Source organism: Phaenicophaeus curvirostris, chromosome 6 (genome assembly GCF_032191515.1).
Source record: "Phaenicophaeus curvirostris isolate KB17595 chromosome 6, BPBGC_Pcur_1.0, whole genome shotgun sequence".
Lineage (NCBI taxonomy): Eukaryota > Metazoa > Chordata > Aves > Cuculiformes > Cuculidae > Phaenicophaeus > Phaenicophaeus curvirostris.
The window spans coordinates 39,780,086-39,799,343 of NC_091397.1; the positions used below are offsets into that span (position 1 = coordinate 39,780,086).

The 19,258-nt window shown below is 39.9% G+C and overlaps 1 protein-coding gene across 3 annotated transcripts in view; it reads right to left on the reverse strand.

Annotated features, from left to right (window-relative positions):
• The window catches only part of ELMO1 (engulfment and cell motility 1), a 311,923-nt gene that overhangs the window by 70,997 nt on the left and 221,668 nt on the right, over positions 1-19,258 (reverse strand). Inside the window, exon 1 of one of the 3 annotated variants that reach the window (XM_069859887.1) lies at positions 14,619-15,011. The exons of the other annotated variants lie outside the window; for them this stretch is intronic. The gene's annotated coding sequence lies outside the window, so the exon portion shown is untranslated. Of the gene's footprint in view, positions 1-14,618; positions 15,012-19,258 lie in introns of those variants that run through there. 3 annotated transcript variants of the gene reach the window in all.

Below are 19,258 nucleotides of genomic sequence, written 5' to 3' on the forward strand. Positions count from 1 at the left end.
ATGACCTTGGATGCATTATTCAGTCCTTCCATGTGTTCCTTCCGTTTTTATCTTACTCCTCAGCACTGAAGACTGGCAGCTACTACTTCTAAGAATGTTCTGGCTTAAAATAAAAGCTCTGGCTTAAAGGGCATTGGAAAATGCTGTGTCCTGAAGCATGCAACAAGAAAGATGGAAGAGAAGGTAAATAGTGTCTTCTGCTCTAATGTCTATTACTGAGTTCCAGGGATGGGACCTGGATGATCCAAGTGATCCTTTTCAATTCAATGTTCATTGGTCTTTCAATTTCTTGTGCCCAATTTAAAAGAAAAAGAGGAAAAAAGCTGATAGTAGCCTTCAGCATACTTAGCTGATTAGGGTAATGAGGAAGAGATCATTTTATAAAGCAGCTCACAGATTCTTTCTTCTTTGAAATTTCAGAATGCAGCTGGTTTCAGCCTCCCATCTGGCAAGGAGGGGACTCCTCACTGTAAGTACTCTGCTTAATCTGGGGACTTCTCAATCAGGCACAGCTGAAGTAGTGGCATGATTATAGGCCTTGGTCAAGTGTCGCAGTACAAGATGATTTATATTAAACAGCATTGTCTAGCATCAGTGCAAAACAAATCCAATACAACTACAGACCTTGAAGGAAGTCTTTCTTAGCCCATCACTCTTTCCTTTGTCTGAAAATAACCTCCTGACAGATGGCAGCCAAGTAATCAAACATTTACATCAGCAAAAGACCAGCACATAGCCTGAACATCATGAGTATGTATTCAGCACCGTTCAGCACCTTCTGTAAATTCCCTTTCGGTGTTCACAGGTCGACTTCGACCATAAGGAAAACTAAACCTTTCTCAAATTTCAGTACAACGGTCCTCTCAATACTTCTGGAGAGTTTCAAGTTGTCAGAAACCATCCACTGTTGTCCATGGCCATGTCTGTCTCTACTGCTACTGAACACTGAAATTAAATGCTTACGCTAAGATGGATGTGCCAAGTCTCCTGATTTGTGATAGAATAAACTAATACACAGAGGCTATTTTAAATCCAGCTTAAACCCCAATTCACAGACAACTCACACAGTTAAAGAAGAAAAACGGTAGGGGAGGGCAGATTTGGCTGGCTCCACCTAGCTCCCATGGCTCAGAGGTAAAGGAGCCAAATGCTTTCTTGGTCTGCTTTCATAGGGGAAACTTCCCTCTCTGTCAATGCTATTTTGCTTTGAAGCCTCAAAGTGAGGCAGCAGCCTCTGCTTGGCCACTATGGGGTATCTGCACATTGGCGTGACACAAAGAAGGATCTGGGAATAAAAGATAAGCAAGGTAGAAAAGTGTGTCAAAGGAAGAAGAGGGATAGTTACTGCACTCAAAATTCTTACAATAACAGAGTGAATTTGGACCAGATTCCAATCTGTCTCTCACATAGGATAAAGCCAGGTTTTGGACCCAAAACTGGTACTATTTGTGAATACTGATGTATTTAAATGTTAAAAGAAAAGCATTCATTTTGAAACTTTAAAAAAAATCTAATACACAGGAAGTGGAACAGGCATTTCAGACTATCTACCCTAGATCAAGCTCCAGATGACCACATGGTTTGATGCGTCACTTCCACCTCCAGCAAACAAGACTCTGCCTTGCTGACCAAAAGCAAGCAATGCCTATGGCTCCAGAAACACAAGCAACTGCCTGTAGGAATCCAAACTGTCCCTCACATCACCAACATTACCCAAATTGGCTCTATCAGAGCATGCACCTTTTTGCTCACAAACATGATCAGAGTCATTAACTTCCCCTCATTAGCAGTGTTTTCCACTATATCTCTACATAGGCTTGGATACGCTGAGAGAGGCCAGGCACTGGAATCTCCTTTATTCCGCACAGGACAGCATATAAGCCTGAGGAACGGAGAGGGTGTTTTTAATTAATGCAACATAAACAAAACTGCCTGAAAACATAGTGAAGAATAGAGTCTCAGCCTTCTGTGGGTCAGACCCAAGGGCTACATTCATACCCTGGGGCACCTTCATTATCCTCAGCTGAGCTGCACAAGGGATTAATTTAACCCTCAGAAAAGGGTCAAGAGAAACTGAGAGAGGAACAGAACAGCCCATTAATAAGAGCTATAAGGATACATGTTCACAGACTTTAGCTCAAATTCCTCCTTTCAGTTGCTGTTTTTAGTGCAACTGGGCGCATATAGTAACATTACCATTTCTATTCTGCTTTCTCTGCTGTTGTCAGATCACTTTCTTCTATTATATATTCCCAAATGACTTTTATTTTAAATCATTTATATTCTCAAAACCTGTAAAATCTAGTTAAGTGGTATGAGGCTTGTTCACTTATATACTTGAATTTTTTATTTTGCTTTCCTTTAACAAATTCTTAAAATTTATCCGTAAGCCAGAGAATATTTTTTTGTTATGAAGCTCCTTTCTATTTTATAGCTGATGGTTTGAGTTGTGGGCTGCAAGAAGTGTTCCTATTCCAGAAAGCGAACGCTGTCAGATTCTAATTGTGACTGTGTTCCTTAGGTGTAAAATTGTGTCATAGCCCATTATTGTATCGGCTGCCACTATTAAGCTAGGAAAAAAACCCAGAAACATTCTAGGACTCAGCATTTTTTTATACTCGGGGGCACATTTTTGGCAGCTTATTCTTATATTCCCAGTCCCTTCTTCATTGAAGATGATTATTATTTGGTCAACATGGTGAAGATGATGATGAACTAAAGTTTTGATTAACTAAAGCATCACAACGTAACTGGAGGCAGTGGAAAATGTAAACTGCACAGAAATGATGCAAATACTTTTTCCACCCCCAGCACTCATAGAAACAATGTACAAGATTTCTGTAATAGAGACCTAATTGAAGGTGACCTACCTACTGTCTCCATAACAATTAATATCGTGTGTTAGCTCTCTCTTTTCTCCCCCCTCTCCTTTTCTTGAGGGTTCCCTCACTCCTTTCTACCCAAGAAGCCAACCTGCAAACCTTTCCATGAAACAGCAGGCCTACATCTTATTCTGAGAAAGGATACATGCACAGGAGGAGGGTACATTGGCTCTGGTCATGGTGCAAGATCACCTCAATGGTGTAATAGTGAAGCAGCTCATGACCTTGAGCTTTCACTTAACACAATATTGCCTAATGAACAATCAAACTGGTATCACTGGTCTAGTCTAAACCTTAACAGTGCCCAGCTATGGCCTATCATTTATTTTGACACATTACTTATTCACATTTTAGCTTTTTCAGACACAGATTTGTCTCTAACATTGATAAATCAGAGTTTTGAAGAAAGATAGCCCTCATTTGGACCCAGTGAACCAGAAATAAGTTTAACTGAACATCAGGAACAATATCTGGGCTTTCACATAGCACTGCTTTATTCTTGCTTCTCTACAATACCACTTTTGTTAATGGAAATATCACATCTCCTTTAAGAAACTAGAATCTTTAGTGCTTTAACTACAAAAGTGTCCTTGGCTAATAAAATAGGTTTATAGCCATAAAATTTATTGCAGGCCCTTTGCAAGGAAATCTTAACCCTATGGGCACAAGTCTATTTTTACATCCTCTGAACTACAGCACTGCACCTTCAGCATATTTTATACCTGCAACATCCCATTAGGTCAGGACAGTGTTATTGCTCACGTGTCTGAGGCAGAAAGCCAGGGAGCAAGAGTGAAGTTCTCTTGCTTAGTTCAAGGTGGCACAACAAATCTGTGGCGGATGGAGGAACTGAAGTAGGCTATGTCAGAGTCAACAATCACTTCATGAGACCGTGCTTTCTCCCTTGCTGCTTCTCAGAGATAGCATGCCTGCCAAATCCAAAGAACACCTTCTTGTTCAAGGCTGGTCCTGATATTTCCATTCTGGATACAGCATAAAAGTTCTCTCTTTACTTCACAGCATGGACTGCCAGCTACAACAAATTTTGGCTTATAGTTCTTTTTCCATTGTTACCTTTTCTTTGCCCTCAAATGCTGCGAGAATTTGCACCTTGCTTTCTGCTCCTGGGTTTTGCTCAGTACTTTCTGGCCATCATTCTACTCTAGTAATGCAGAGAGTGAGTGACTTTGACTTCACCTTTCCAGAGCCTGAGAGACAAGTCCCTTTTTTGAGTTTTCCTTGCTTTAAGTAACTACACTGAAGATCTCCAAAAGACACAACCTTCTTGCCACTCTATGTGAAAAAAGAGAGCAGAAGTTATATAACCTGTATCTTAATTTAGTATATATCCCATAGGTAGCTAGCTTGCTAGCTAGTATCATGTGTCTGCAGCTTATTCCTCTGTTATGCTTACAGGGTAGCTTCTGACAGAACATCAATTTGGCCAATGTGGAATTTATAATGTCTCTCTGATAGTAAGCTGGAGCAAACTTGAGTGGTGTTAATGAAAAGCTGCTGGATGTCATCTATAAACACCGACAGTCTAACTCCTGATACTTGCACTGTTTAAAGCAGGAGCACTGTTTTTACAGCATTATCATAGTATTTTTGTTTCTAAACTCCTTTATCCTTTAGGTAATGATTTTCTAAAACAAAGCTCAGAGGAGTATCAGGTGAAATGACTGAGTATTTAAAAAGAGATCCACCTAATTCTGAAGGTTCATTAAGAGCATTTGGCATGGGGTGTCAGGGTGGGGGGCAGATTTGCACTGTGATATGCCTAAGAACTGGCTCCCCTTCCCTTCCTTTGTAATAGCAATCTACAACATGTAAGATAGGATAGCTACACTGGAAGTAGTGAAGCCAGCTCATGCTGATATTTCAATGAAATCTTTGACAGTTACTGTGAGGTATTCTCTCTTACTTAACCTGGGGGAAAGCAAAGCACTCAGTGAAATGGTAGACTGCCAGATCACCAAGCAAAGCAAATAGTCTGTAAAGGAAAGCTCTTTTTCATGATGCTAACTGAAGTTTTGCCAGAGGTGGGATTCCTCTGGCAAATAATAATAATTCTTATCATTACTGCAGAAAAGGCATCTTCAAAGGTCCGAAGAGAAGAATGACATCTAAGCATTACACTGAAACCAACTGCTAGACCAGTGAAACTCATTTAAAAGAAAATCCAACAATACTTAACTGGCTGCTAGGTTAAGCTACTTTCTATTTAAAGACCAGAAAGTCCAGTGTGGCTCTTGATGAGACCAACACAACTGACTGCAGGGGGTTTGGATTATCACATTTAGAATCAGTGGTTAAGGATGCTGAATTACCACAAGATTAAGAGCAGTGCAGACAGAATCTCACTCAAATGATCAAAGGCTGTTGTCAAACACACAGTTTAATCTTCTTTATCAAACCTGAAAATACACATAAAATAGTAGAAATCTGCTCTTTTGCTTCCTTTTCAAACTCATATCAAAATTCTTTTCATGGGCAAAATATTTTCAGAACTCAACTCCTCCTCAAGACTGATACCAGCAAGAAAATAACTTGAATGCTAGATAACATCTTTATGCTGTTGTACAGCCTTCTTTCACTTATGTATTTGTCAGCATGGTATATGTATTAATTTAGCTATTTTTTTTGAAGACGTCTTTTAAGTCTGCCTAGAATCACAGCAAAAATAAAAAGAACTTGACAATACAGATATCTGCATGTTCTGCAGAAATTTACATTCCAATGATAAGCCTGTGATTTGTATTAGTAAGAAGTCTTCCAGAACTACAGAGAAGCCAAAAAGTGAAGTATTCCTATATTATTTATAACATCTATATACACTGAGAAAGCCATTTTTATTCTTACATCAGCACCACCAACCATCCTGGTTATATCTTCATCTTCCTACTTCATAAAACCAGATATGCCAGCAATTTCTAATAATAGGATTCTTGCATACTAGTGTCATATTAAGAAAAAAAAAAATCCTGTCCTCAAGATCAAAGGACTCAGCTTTCCTAAGAAATCTCATCTGCTTTTCAAGGTAGCTCAAATAATGTTCAGGTAGCATTTGCACACTGGACTAATCTCACTGGGATCCATAAAATGGCTCCTTCTTAGCACAATCAAGAACTACAGAATTTGTTATTAAACAGCCTGTTCCTAGACACAAAAGAAATGCATTCTGGTTAATTATCTTCTCTCTTTCTCACACACAGAATATTGTAGAAAAAGAAAAAACAAATTGTAAAAATGTAATGAAGACTTGCACTATCCCACTGTAGAGTTAAAATAAGTGTAAAATGTTACAGCCAGAACTAAAGAGCTAAGCATCCACAGCAGGGCTTGATTATCAACCTATCATGATCTAAAATGTGCACATCTACTTCTGCTGAGTCAATGTGGTTTTAAAAATAGTGGATTCTTTTTTGAAAAAAAAAGATTCCCTACGTCTTTAAGGCTGTTGGGGTTAGCATGGACTATTTATAGGCATCAATGAAAAGGAGGAAGTCTTATTCTGCTCTCCTACTGTTCACTGCAGGTAAGAGAAACTTGCAGGTTTTCAGCAAAATCTCTGCTATCTCTTGACAAAACTGGAATTATCAACGGGGGACAATTGCACAGTAGTGAGATAAATCAGTGCTATTACAGAATGACTTGGAATTATGAACTGATTTGATTGACTGTGCTGCTGGACTGTAACAGATAACTTGGCTACAAGTACTTTCTTCTTCTTTCTCCCTGCACCCTAAGAGCAAAGCAAGTAACAAGCTGTTCACTCTGGTGGAACAAATGCTCTTTTTTATATATTGGTAATCAAAATAGTTGCTTGTTTTGCAACTGACTCTCACAGAGTTCTTTGACATCTTTCATTTTCTGTAGGAGGAGGCTGTCTTTTGACTTACTACACAGTACAATTTGACCGCTTCACTCCAGAAGACAGACAACCCCTTGATTCTGGAGACCAGTCTGAAACTGATGGGAGTTTTAGCACTTGTTTTAATACAGCCAAGGTTTTGCCTTCTGCACTGCTGATCCTTTTAAGCAGCTCCCAAGTTTGCATCCTCAGCAAATGCTGATATAAGGAGCAAATAATGCCGAGGCAACTGGAATTGCAAAGCAGGATTGCTGTGCTATGTACCAAAACTCCCACACAACCTACTGCATCCACCTTTCATGGGTGTCTGTAGCACTGGCCACATGGAGATGCTCCAAGTGGGTTCTGGCATCAGAGATGCACAATCCTCTTGTTAGGATACAGAGTTTGACAGTGTTAAAGATGCAGAAGAAATGACGGGGCCACCAGATCAAGAGCATGATGTGAAAGGATCTGGACGTAGGCCCAGGTGTCTGCCCCTACAGGAGATCACAATGAAATGTGCACATTTCTTTACAATCACAAGAACTCCACACTGTGATTACCTTTTGGCAGCCCACTATTGCAAACTGCAACAACCTCCAGGATTTTGGTGCAATAAAGCCTTTAAATCATAGCTTAGGCAAACTTCTGGAACAAGCAACAACTGAGCTTTGGTGTTAGTTTCAAATCATATAATTAGCTGTGGGTATTTCCTATATTTTTCACATTACAAATCTGTCATATATCTCTTTGACTGAAAAAACCAAGTTTCACTCAGTTACTAATACCCAGTAACACACAGAATAAAAAAAGTGACTATTTCCATCTTGGCTGAAACCTGGCAGCACGGTGCTTTATAATTAAAAAACTCTGATGCACATCAGAAACTATTTGTCTTACCAAAACAACAATAAATGCTAATGGTCAGATCTGTATGCCTGAAACACTTGATATTAACTCCATCAAAGAAATTCCTGGCTAGCAGTTCCTAGCTTATACCTTAAATATATAATAAAAATTCAAAGCCTTGAAATTTGCTGGACTAAAACTTTTAGCAGTGAAAACTGTTATTGGGATAGGTGCAAAGTTCAGTCTGGAGTGGAGGCCCATGACTTTCAAACCATAAAAACCCTGCATGCAAAGGTGGGCTGATACATCATTTCATGCATGAACAAGCAAAACTGATTCTGAGATTCACTTGTACCTTTTCTGTACCAGTAGAATTGAGCATAATTCCACTTGCTATGGAAAATGGGACTTAAGACATCCTAAGCATAATCCCAAAACATTGTGCTGCTGTTCAAGGTAGGGTGTTAATTTGAAGAGGGGATTTTAAAAGGTACGTTGGGAAGTAAGAACAAAGGAATTAATTTGTGAAACAACTGTGAATAGACTTTCCACTCTTCTATTAAAATTGCAACTGGGTTATCATAGCATTTAAAGGCAGAAAAATTCGAGATTTATAAACATAATCCAACGTGTCACTGCAGTTACAAAGAATCAGAAGTATTTTTAACTCAAGCACTTGCCTATTTACTCTATGCACCAAAGCAACTAGCAGCATAAAAGTGAGAGGTGTCATGAGCATCATGTACCTCTTTACAGCTGTAGCTGTTTCAAAGCATAACCTCAAGAGCTTGAACAGATAACAAAGAATATTGTACCAGGGAGGCTCCTCCTTCTGAAAGCTGAGCAGAGTGTCTGTCAGCCAGATGGCTTAATTCCACCCTACAAAAAGTGAGTATGGGGAGGTGGAGAGGAAAAAGTCCCTTATGAAGGCACAGATTGAGTCAAGAGACAAGACTGCTTGATCTATGTTCCTTTCCCTTCCCAGTGGCTAGTGCCACAGGTACCTTTTAACCTTTTGTGTTGGATACAGGGACTGTGAATTAGTTTTATTGCAATGTTCCTCAGCATCATGCTGAATTATCAGATGCAGAGGTGATAATCCTGTGGGGGTGACAAAAACTGGGACATATTTCACTTAGAAAGCATTCAAGGCAGTAGCTCCAGCACATTCTGGCAAATCCCACCTAGCTCAAAGCCAAGGACTGTCCTGTACCTTGTTGCGCTGCGGCTAGGACACAACACAGCAAAATACACACCTTGACTCCCCTGTGCCTTATATCCATGATCTAGGTACATGGAGAGAGAGAATAGGCTCTGCAAAACTTACTGTGCTGCTTTCACACAGGACAGCAGGAAACACAAGCAGATGTACAGAGCTGCATTTCTTGCTCTGCAGATACTTTCTGGGACAGTCATGGTAGTCCTTTGGGAAGTATTCATTGGAGCTGGATAAAGCTATGATTTTATACCCTTGCCAGAGAAAGGTGGAAACTGGGAAAGATACCCCACCTTGATGAGGGGCTCCAAAGGCAGCATAAAATAACATCATCCTTTGCAGTGGCAGTGGAAGAACCTTATTAAGTTCCATGGTAAAGCACTAACAAATTTATTTTTTTAGGGATCTAGAAAATCTAATTTTATTTACATTTTCAAGTCTGTTTAATTACCTTGGTAAGGCTAACAAATAAAAAAATATTCAGTTGTTTCTGAATGGAAGAGCTGTAGCTGATCTTGAAGGTCTTCCCTTCATTTCCAAAATTTGTAGATGCATGCCTTTTATAAATGTGAACTCACAATTTTTTTCACCATTTCCTCTACTTTTTTTTTTTTAATATATCCACTTCATTCTCACATCCTACTGGAGATAACCAAATGTGGGTAGATTCTTTTTCTTGAAATGCAGACTGTGACTGGATCCAGAGGTCAAGCCAGAAGGTTACGTATGTTGAAAACCTAATTTAAAAGAAAATCCATTTTTGTGGCTTCTAACATGCCTTTGGATGTGAATCTTCAAATACCTAGCTGTGAAAGCTGCTTTCAGTATCACGATGTTCCAAGTCTTAAGAAAATTGAAGTTCAAAGAGAAGGGAAAACTAAGAGAGTTGGGTTTGTAGCTATGGAACAAGCACTTTCTTTGCCACATCAAAAGCACTGTTAAAAGCAGTCCTCCAATTCAGGATAAGAGTATATTATTTGATGTATTAATTTGACAATGTGCTGGCATTAATAAGATGATGTCCTTTTTCACTCCATTACAAGACTGATTTCGTACATTACAGAGGAGTTTAAAAAGCCCAAACTACAGTTAATCAAAGTTCTACTTTATATGAAGGTCATATGTGTCCTCTGAGGCCTGACTTTCATATGTTCTTTTGAAGCCACTGAATTCTTAAGTAGTGAAACCTGCCAGAATCTGTGTGACATCCACAAAAAGGGATCTATGCCCCACAGACTTTTCAAAATGCTGTAGGTTTGTTGCAATACATATGGGTCCTGCAAGTTACTGACACCAAGGACGAATAACTCAATTTTTCATTTTTCAGAGCGACTATCATGACCTTACTGTACTGGAGCTTTATTTGAGTGAGGTATGTATACAGCTGATGCTACACTGGGAAGAGTAACTATGGAAGACAAAACACACTCCAGTTACAATGCCTCTGAATCTTGATAAAGAACCTATAATTGACACTCCTTCAGACAAAGCCAGTCTTTCTTCCTATCTTTCTTCTTACAGAGGCATGTCCCTAAATGGGGCTGTAATTCCGAACAATGAAGAGTATGGGGTGAGTGAACTTTTTCTTAACTGGGTGGCAAGACACCTGAAGTGAAATAACACGGGGAATTTTGCTCTACTACAGCAAAAGGAATTTCGTTCCACTAGAGCAGGGGAGGACCCAGATGCATCCCAGCAATGCCATCTCATGAGAAAGGGAGTTAATAAAAATTTCCACTTGTGGCCATCACTGTTGCTGTTCTCACCTTTCCAAAGGAGGAGCAGGTGAGGCAGAATATTAATTTACTACAGTATTTAAGTCCTCTGGAAGACATCAAATCAAAACGTATAAAGATATCTATAATATCTTGCTTTACCATTTTGGCAGTTAAGAACTCCTAAAAGCAGTGGGTTGCGGTATTTTTTTAAGAGATTAAATAAATGAGCACCATAAAAGCAGCTCACTTGGGTGGGGGCAGACATGCTCCTAGGGGCCTACCCTGGGCTGAACTAATTGCAAATGATAACATATGTGTGGTAGTGACACGCGATTCCTCTTTATACGACCACTCCTGAACTCCTGCCAAAAAATCCCTTTGTACACCACTTAGTGCTTCAAGACAATGGAAGAATAATGACAGGTCTGTAAAATCTGCTGGAATTGACAGTTCTTATTGTTCAGAAAACTTTTTGTGACGCATAGAAGTTTTCAGATTAGCACTGCACAATGTTGAACAAAATGGGTGTCAAGCAAATCAATGGGCTTTTCACGATTCACTCGTCTTTGTTTTACTGCTGTTCCATTTCTATTCTGTGCTTGGTGTTGCTTTGTCATGTGTGCTTGCCTTTTGAGATGCCAATGTGCATATACTGAACAGGGAGCAAGAGCTTTCTCTGACTTTGTATGATGTCCTGTGTAAGCTAAGTCCTAGCATGGAGTAACTTTTCCTAAAAATGTTGGGTTTTTTTCAAACATGAAAATAAGTAACTTCTAATTTGAGCAGTTAGTCTCACTTGGAGTTATGACTGTCTGCAATCATTTGATGTAGACACATTGAGCCATCTAAAGAAGAATACTGGGTTTGTAGTTTGTATAAAAGTTGTACCTACGCACTTGAATAATGGGGTGAAGATAAATGTACCGCTGAAGCCAAACTGAAGACTGGTAGCTCTAGCATCTGTTTATCTAGAACATGAATGACCACAATGTTTTTACTGAAACTAAAGATAAAATCCAGGAAAAGAATTAAATACTTAAATTTAATATCTCTGGATACATGTAAAGGTCTCCCTTCTGGATTTCTGCTCTACACTTCCAGTACAGACTAAGACACGGAATGAGACTCTGTGAGCAGACAAAGGATAACCCATTAAGTTTAAAGCCCATGTGAATAAGTAAAAACCTGTGGAATGCCCATTCCACTCAGGTTTTTAACATTACCTTTGCTGAGAAAAATAGAGAGGAAAAATAACCTGCTATCTTTGTAAAAATCTTGCTCTTCCAAGAAAAACATAAGCATGAGACAGAAGATCAGATCAATGTCTGGTGGCTTCTCTTGTAAGTCAATGGAGATATGCCAAATTGGTCTGGCACCAAGTGTTTCAGAAGACATATGAGCCCATCGAACCAAGTGTTTTCCAATGCAACCAATTAAAGCTACCCCAAGACAGCATTTTTCAGCTTCTGCATCCTCCCAACTGCTGTCAGCATGCCACAGCTCTCACTGATGCCTACTCACTCCTCTGTTGCTGGAACTCTTATAGCCTGGGAATCTGAAATGCCTCTCCCACATAGATCATCCCCAAGCACTAACGACAAGCTACTGTTCTCAGCACCATCAGGTCAAAACTCTAATGCAAGTATGGCTTGGAATGCAGCACAAGCTTTTCTACCCCAGGCACTGCTGCAGTTTGAAGCCCTCAGACAGACTGATCCAATGTACTATCCAAAGCTTAGCAGATACAGACTGTCTCCCTCCTTCCCCTTCTCCCTCCTTTATCTGCTAATACACAGGGATAGACAAGTAAATAAATCCCTTCAAACATGGTTATGGGAGATATAGGGACTCTATCACTCACAAAGTATTTACCTAATGCTAGTGACTAAACTGGAGAAGTTTATGCTGTTTGAACTATATCCCTGGAGTGCTAGTAAGAACTAAAATTGCATTAAAAGTTGCAGTGACCTTCTCCTAGGCTCTCACATTACCAATCAGAAAATAAAGCAGAATGTAGTAGGTATAGAATAAAAAACCATAAAAGGTATAATGGAACTTCACTTAGATGCATCCAAAAAGTGTTCAAAATGACCAGCCTGAAGCCAGAACAACCCAAGCACACAAGGTGTGCAAGAGTCCAAGCTCTCCCTCAGCTTTTTACGGAATATCTCAGCTTAAATCAAGGCATCCACCTCCAAGATGGGGAGTAGGCACATCGCTTTGCCTAGACTGACATACATGATGGGATTTTCAGCTACATCAACACTAAGTAAATACAAATGAATGACACAAGCCCCTGGGGAAAGTGACATAGCAGATAACTATCTGCGTAATTTAAAAAAAACCCCATTCTTAGCACTTGTATCACTGCTAAGCAAAAATATATATTGTTATTAGAGCTAACAGTTACCTCTTGTTTTGTATACATTAGTAAATTTTCATTGTTTTTAAGCTCAGTGCAATAGGATGCCTGAGGCCATCATTTCAATAAAAGACAACCTAAACATCCCTGGGAAACGCAGGGAAAAGTGATTTACAACTATGATTTTAGAAAAGGCAATAATTCACACTTAATGAGTGGTCCTCCTGCATTGTTAAAGACAAAGTCCTCCTGCATAGTGTTAAAGACTCAAAAGTACACAGAGGAGCTTAATAGAGACTTCACGAACAGAAACTCTCACTGTATTGATGCACTGAATTCTATGTTCCATATTTTTCTAATTTATTTTGCTCAAACAGCTCTTGAAAACACAATTCTTTTCAACACAAACTCTTAGGCGACCTTGATCGCTTTAAATAAGTGATAAGCCCCACGGACACACCTTCCTGCCACAACTCGCATGGCAGTTATCTTAAAAGCAAAGATGACCAGTTAATCCATTTCTAAAAAAAAAAAAAAAAAATAATAATCACACTCTCAGCATGAGATTCACAGACAGCAATGTGACTTTTCAGCAGCTCCCAAGACTGGGAAAGGAACTTGTGCATTAGTTCTAAAATGAATGCAAGACACCACAAATGGATCCCTAAAAAGCAGTCAGCTTCATATGATGGTTGCACCTAGTCTGGTTACTAAAAAATCCCTGATACACATAACTAGCTCAGGCACAGAGTGAAAATACAGGAAGTTTATTTTCTAAATCTTTTTCTTCCTATTTCTGTCTATTCTCCTATCTATTTTGACAAACCAGATAAGATGCCTACAGCCTCTAAAAGCGTTAAGCAGAGTCACTTACAAGCTCCGTGCAGCAAAGCTTTCTGTCTAACAGCAAGTACCTGATAAAGTATGAACAATATTGAGTTAAATTCATGTCTGATGCAACAAAGGTAACCCCGGAGGACTAGCAAGGGACAAATTAGCACACACAACCCCTTCTAAATATAAGGTTTCTGCTTAATAGAATCAAAAGCAGAGTCCCGATAGGCAAAGGCATCAACTTCCAACTCATGCCCCACAATGGTGAAAAAGGTAACTCTTCACACTTTTAATGTACTCACTTGTTTCATCAACAAACAGGAAAGCTTTTGAATTAAATGCATTTTTAAAAAGCCTTCTCCAAAAGAGGATTTTTTTTTTTTAAAAAAAAGAACATATAGGGCAGGAAAAGTAATGAATCTCTGTGCTGAGCACAGTGGCAAATGATGAGCAACCTGTGTTTTCTTGGCTAAGGGTCTGAAGTAGTGTTTGACAAACCATTGTAATAATGTGCCTGTTATACCAACAACACAAATGCCGGAGACTACAAATGAGCACCTCAGACTTTTCCTCCTGTCATATTCTACTCCATGTAGTTTCCTTTCCTTTTTTCCTTTTCAAACACAGAGGCATTCTGAAATGCCTCAGGAAATACAGCATCCTTCCACAGACTAATCTTAATTAGGCTAAACAACCACCCAAGGCAATGCAAACAGCTAACTAGTTTGTCCAATGCTTGAAACCATTAGGAGGAACACATCTCCCTACATGCAAACAAAAAACCAATAAATCCTTCACAGTATTCTCAGTTCTTACTAATTTGCTTTTGCCATTCCTTGACACTATTTATTCATCTGTGCCCGGGCTGAAATAGCAAGATAAAGTACACAGATTTACTTACAGAGATCCCGTAGCTCCATCATTCCTGATGACAAATTCGCCTCCCACACGACAGTAAGTGAATGACTTAATGCTGCTTTTTGTGGAAAGCACAATGCGCGCAAGCAGCAGATGGTCTCCGACGAAGCTCTCTAACGAGATCCGTCCTCGGCGTAGCCATGTGAGAGGAGCAGACCCCCTCCTTTGCACACACACCTTTGCCTGGTCTCCAGTCCCCGCGCGCTAGGGCGAGCGTGTAGCTTTGCTTATGTTGCGGGTACCCAACGGCCAGTCGGGCTCCCATTGGCACAGCCAGGCAGCAGCAGCCAATCGCAGCCCACTCCCGTTTTGGGGAAACTCCTGCCTATTTATCTCATCTAGGGAAACCATATTCCTGAGGAAGAGTGCTGCTCCCCTAGCATCCTACCATCAGATAGCGAGGCAAATAAATAAATAGGAGCTCCCCATCTCTGGGTCTTGCCCTCTCTGCCTGTCAATTTTGCCCAGCACTTGCCTGGAGAGAGCGTGGCAGCACTGAGGGGACGTGACACCCTTGTCCACCCAGACTGGGGCCGCGGGGGAGCGCGCTGGAGCTCCACAATTACTTGCTCCATCACCATGGAAACAGCCTGGATGCATCGGGCTGGATTTGTGTAGCACATCTGCTGCCAGGCTTATAATCAACTGCAATCTCATCTTTTTTCCTCTCTGCTCTCACTGCTTATTTGATCGCAAGTTTGCTTTACCTTCTCATACATGCTGGGAAAGTACACACAGACAGAGCTGTGCACACATTGACTTTCTCCTTGCACAAACACACCATGCTATGTGTACATATGTGAACATTTGTACACAAGAAGTATTCAATCCTATGTGTGCATTTGCTAGGGAGGTACACTCCCTGTGTACTTGGGTAATACACATTACTCATATTTTAAGTTTGAGTAAACGACCAGCAAATGACAAAACTGCTGTATGGGCTGTCAAAAAACTATATTTCACTTTTCAGTTCCACAAATTGCATCTGTCCCAAATGGGGTCAAAATCTGACATGACTATTCTGAAGCTTCCTAAGCAACCTGCTGTTTGTTAGTGGGCTTCCAAAATTATAGCTAGCACCCACAGGCACCAGCCCGAGTCTTCAGACAACTGTTTCTACACAGGATATTCCATACTCTGACCAGGGCCTGCTGAAACATGCCACCAGGAAAACTTCATGTGCAAAAGGCTTGTTATCCATGGGTATAAATTTCTGTGCTACCCTTTGGTAAGACAAGACAGAAGAGATGACTAGGCCAGAAAAGGAAAGAAAGCAAAGGGAATTGGCAATTTGGGGTAATTTCTAGTTGCTCCTAACACTTTCTCTGGGACACCTGGAAGAGCTGTTCACCCTTTCCATGCTTCTGACACTGAAACTGCAGAACAGGGAGGAAACCTAAATGCACACATTTACTTTACAAAGATAAACCCAGACACTGATAGACAATTACAACGGTGCTCAAGAAGAATGGAAAAAGGACACATTCCTTTTTCATGAACATTTACTTTCATTTATTTAACTAAAAGAAGAATAAAAAAAAGATGGCCCTTCTGAGAAAAGCCACATTCTTGTACTGTTCTTATAACAGATATCCACTATATCATCCATTGTAAATAATGGGTGTTTTAAAATGTCTTGTGACAGTCTTATAGGTAGATTCCCGTATCTCCTTGTATAATAAAGGCCACTCCTTGTTAAGTGTCTTCTACTAGCCTTCTGAGCACTTAATCCAGAGTCCAGGAAGGTCTTTGAAGCATGTTGGTCTACTGTTCATGAATGAGCAAGTCCAAGAGCAGTGAGTTACACCAGGAGATCTGGCTTTTCAGGGCATCTGTCGCTTAGTTATCATTTTAACAGAGAAAGCAGCTTTTAAGATAACTGTATTTTTTAATGGCTCAGGATGCCATAAGGATACACTTTTTGCAATGCTGTACCTATTCTGGCTTTTCATCTTTCTTTAGAGCTGCTCCACCTCCTATTTCCTGAGGCACCATCACTATAAATCATTACTCTGAGCTTGCAGGCTTTTGCAGCCATTCTTTTAGTTCTGAAACATTAAATTGTGGAAAGATGTTCAATGTGCAGTTTAGGGGAAGGGTGAGGGGGCTAATTAAAAAGCCTAGATTTGCTGACAGGACTTGCTGTGAAAAGAGCAATCCATCCAGTTCCATCCCTCTCCCACCTAAATCACACAGGAGAGAGGGTGGGTCTGAGGGTGTGAAGCATACCCATCGTTTGCATGTGAATGATGAAGCAGCTCAGCAGTTCCAGCATTCATTATGCTAGTTGTTATTGTCATGTCTTACAGACTGGAAATATTGTCAATATGTAGAGCTTAAAATAGTCATGCAAACCATAAATACATATATAAAATGCTACTGGACAATGAAAACCAACCGTCACATTCCTAGTGGGTGCCTACAGTAAAATTTGCTTTTTAAGGCAGTATTAAATTAGAGGGCTTCCTAATCAAATAAATTGTTCCTTTCTGTTGTATGATACACAAGACTTCAAAACTTCATTAGGCTGTTCTTTGTCAAACAACACACTGCTGCAAGCAAACATAATGAGTACCAGTACAGCTCTGAAGGATCTGGAGAAACCTTCCCTTGGTCCAGTTTCCCAAGCTCTTCATCTACATTTCAGCCACTGACAAGGAGAAACCTGTGTCCCAGGTTAGGGCAACCATTCAAGAACTCAGAAGACCCATTTTAAGGTCTTTTCCTGCCATAGGAAAGGAACAGAAATGACAGAGATCTCTGCTTCTGACAGTAGCAAGGTGTTAAGATTTAACTTTAGGAAACCTCACCCTCTGGCACGCTCTTTTCTTAGTAATCTCCCCAGTAAATTGAATTGCTTTTCCTCACAAGGTTGTGGTGTGAGAAGAAACAGACTAAGAAATTTGTTGCACTCTAAAGCCAGACAGGGCACAAATACCTAAGAAAGCTTTTAAGGGAGGTAAAAAACTCAAGGTTAGAAAACCCCAGGCAATTTCAAAGCAACATAATAAACAAGATTTGTGAAAAATCTTTTAAGACAGTAGGATAAAATGATGTTGTTCAATCAAAGGATCAGAAGATTTCCAGGAAGTTTTCATACCAAAACCGGTACTTGCCAATTCGACAACATCTCTCAGCAGTATGCTGTCACGGGCTAAGACCTGTTTGTGTGTGGGAGCTGAGGAACAATCAATGGTGATATAATGCTTACTCATACTCATCCTTCCAGATCATGGGTTTTACTTTTTTTAGCCTAGATACCTACATGGGGAAGATGGTTAACCTACTAACACTTCCCAAGTCAACGAGTCACTGGTTGGCTACCAGTAACTGCTCTTCTAGTGCCATAAATTCTCAGTAAATGTTCCGGCCCTTTCAAAAGACCATCTGTAGAAGTGGCTGATTTGCACCACAAACAGCTAATCCTATTTATTTATTCCAGGAATATTTACAGATTTCCTTTCCATAACCCTATTCTTGAAGCAGCAATTAGGACTAAGCCTGTACAACAAAACACAAACAAATATGTCAGAAACTTTCAAGGCCAGACTTCATATTTAGTTTGATTTTCCCAGAATCCTACTATTGGAAAAACTTATGTCTTCTTTACCAGGAGTGCCCTATACTTTATTGCAAACAAACAGGTGGTTTGGGTTGCCTTTTTTTTTTTTTTTTTAATATTAATGTGTCTGAAAGAAGTTTTTGGATAGCAACACAACCCAAATTAAAGTGAAAACACTGGGCCGTAGCACAAAGAGATATCTATCCTTTCTGCCATTTAAGACAGACTTAATACATACCATGGAGCTTATCTTACTAGGAACACCAAGTGATATATAAGCTGCTGAAAACACTGTCAGGAACACAGCTTTGCAAATCAGATTAGACATGACCTTCAGAGGTGATCTGCCACCATAGCACCCAGGAGGGTCTAGATAAATTACAAAACCACAGAATATTTCATTCTGCAAAGCACAGGTGAATTTGATTTCCACCATCTGAGAATCAACGTGCATGTTCCAATATTCACTACCTTGTCCTGTTCTTTCAGCACAAGGAGCATACAATTCTCTTCCTGCACCACCAGGCAAGTTGCTCCCCTTCTGAGGATGCATACATATGTTAAAAGCCTTTGAGATGCAGGGAGGTGTGTTAAAGAAAATTTATCCATTTGTCTTATACAAATTAAATTAGAGCTTTATAGACTTACATACAACAGTCTTGGACATAGAGAACAGCAGTCTGGATGATGACTGTCTAGGGGTGTTGAATCTGCAATACTACTTCATCTTCTCTGACAAACGAAGTTTTTCAGCTAAGTCAATGACAGCCTACAAACAATTCTGAAATTGGCTACAGGAACTGACATGAATATTTCTCAGTTTTCCTATTGCTAAACGGTTATGCATAGTCTGAGTAGCAAAATGAGACTTCCTAGTCTAGACAGCAAGACTGTAGGATCCATTTCCACCTCCAATGTCAGGAAGATCTAAAATGCCACGTGTTTAATGTAGAATCAAAATATCTGAATCTTAAACAAACAAACAAACAAAAATAACAAACAAAAAGAAGAAAGCCATCACAACCACACATAAGAAACCAGATGTGAAAGAAGGAAGAAGG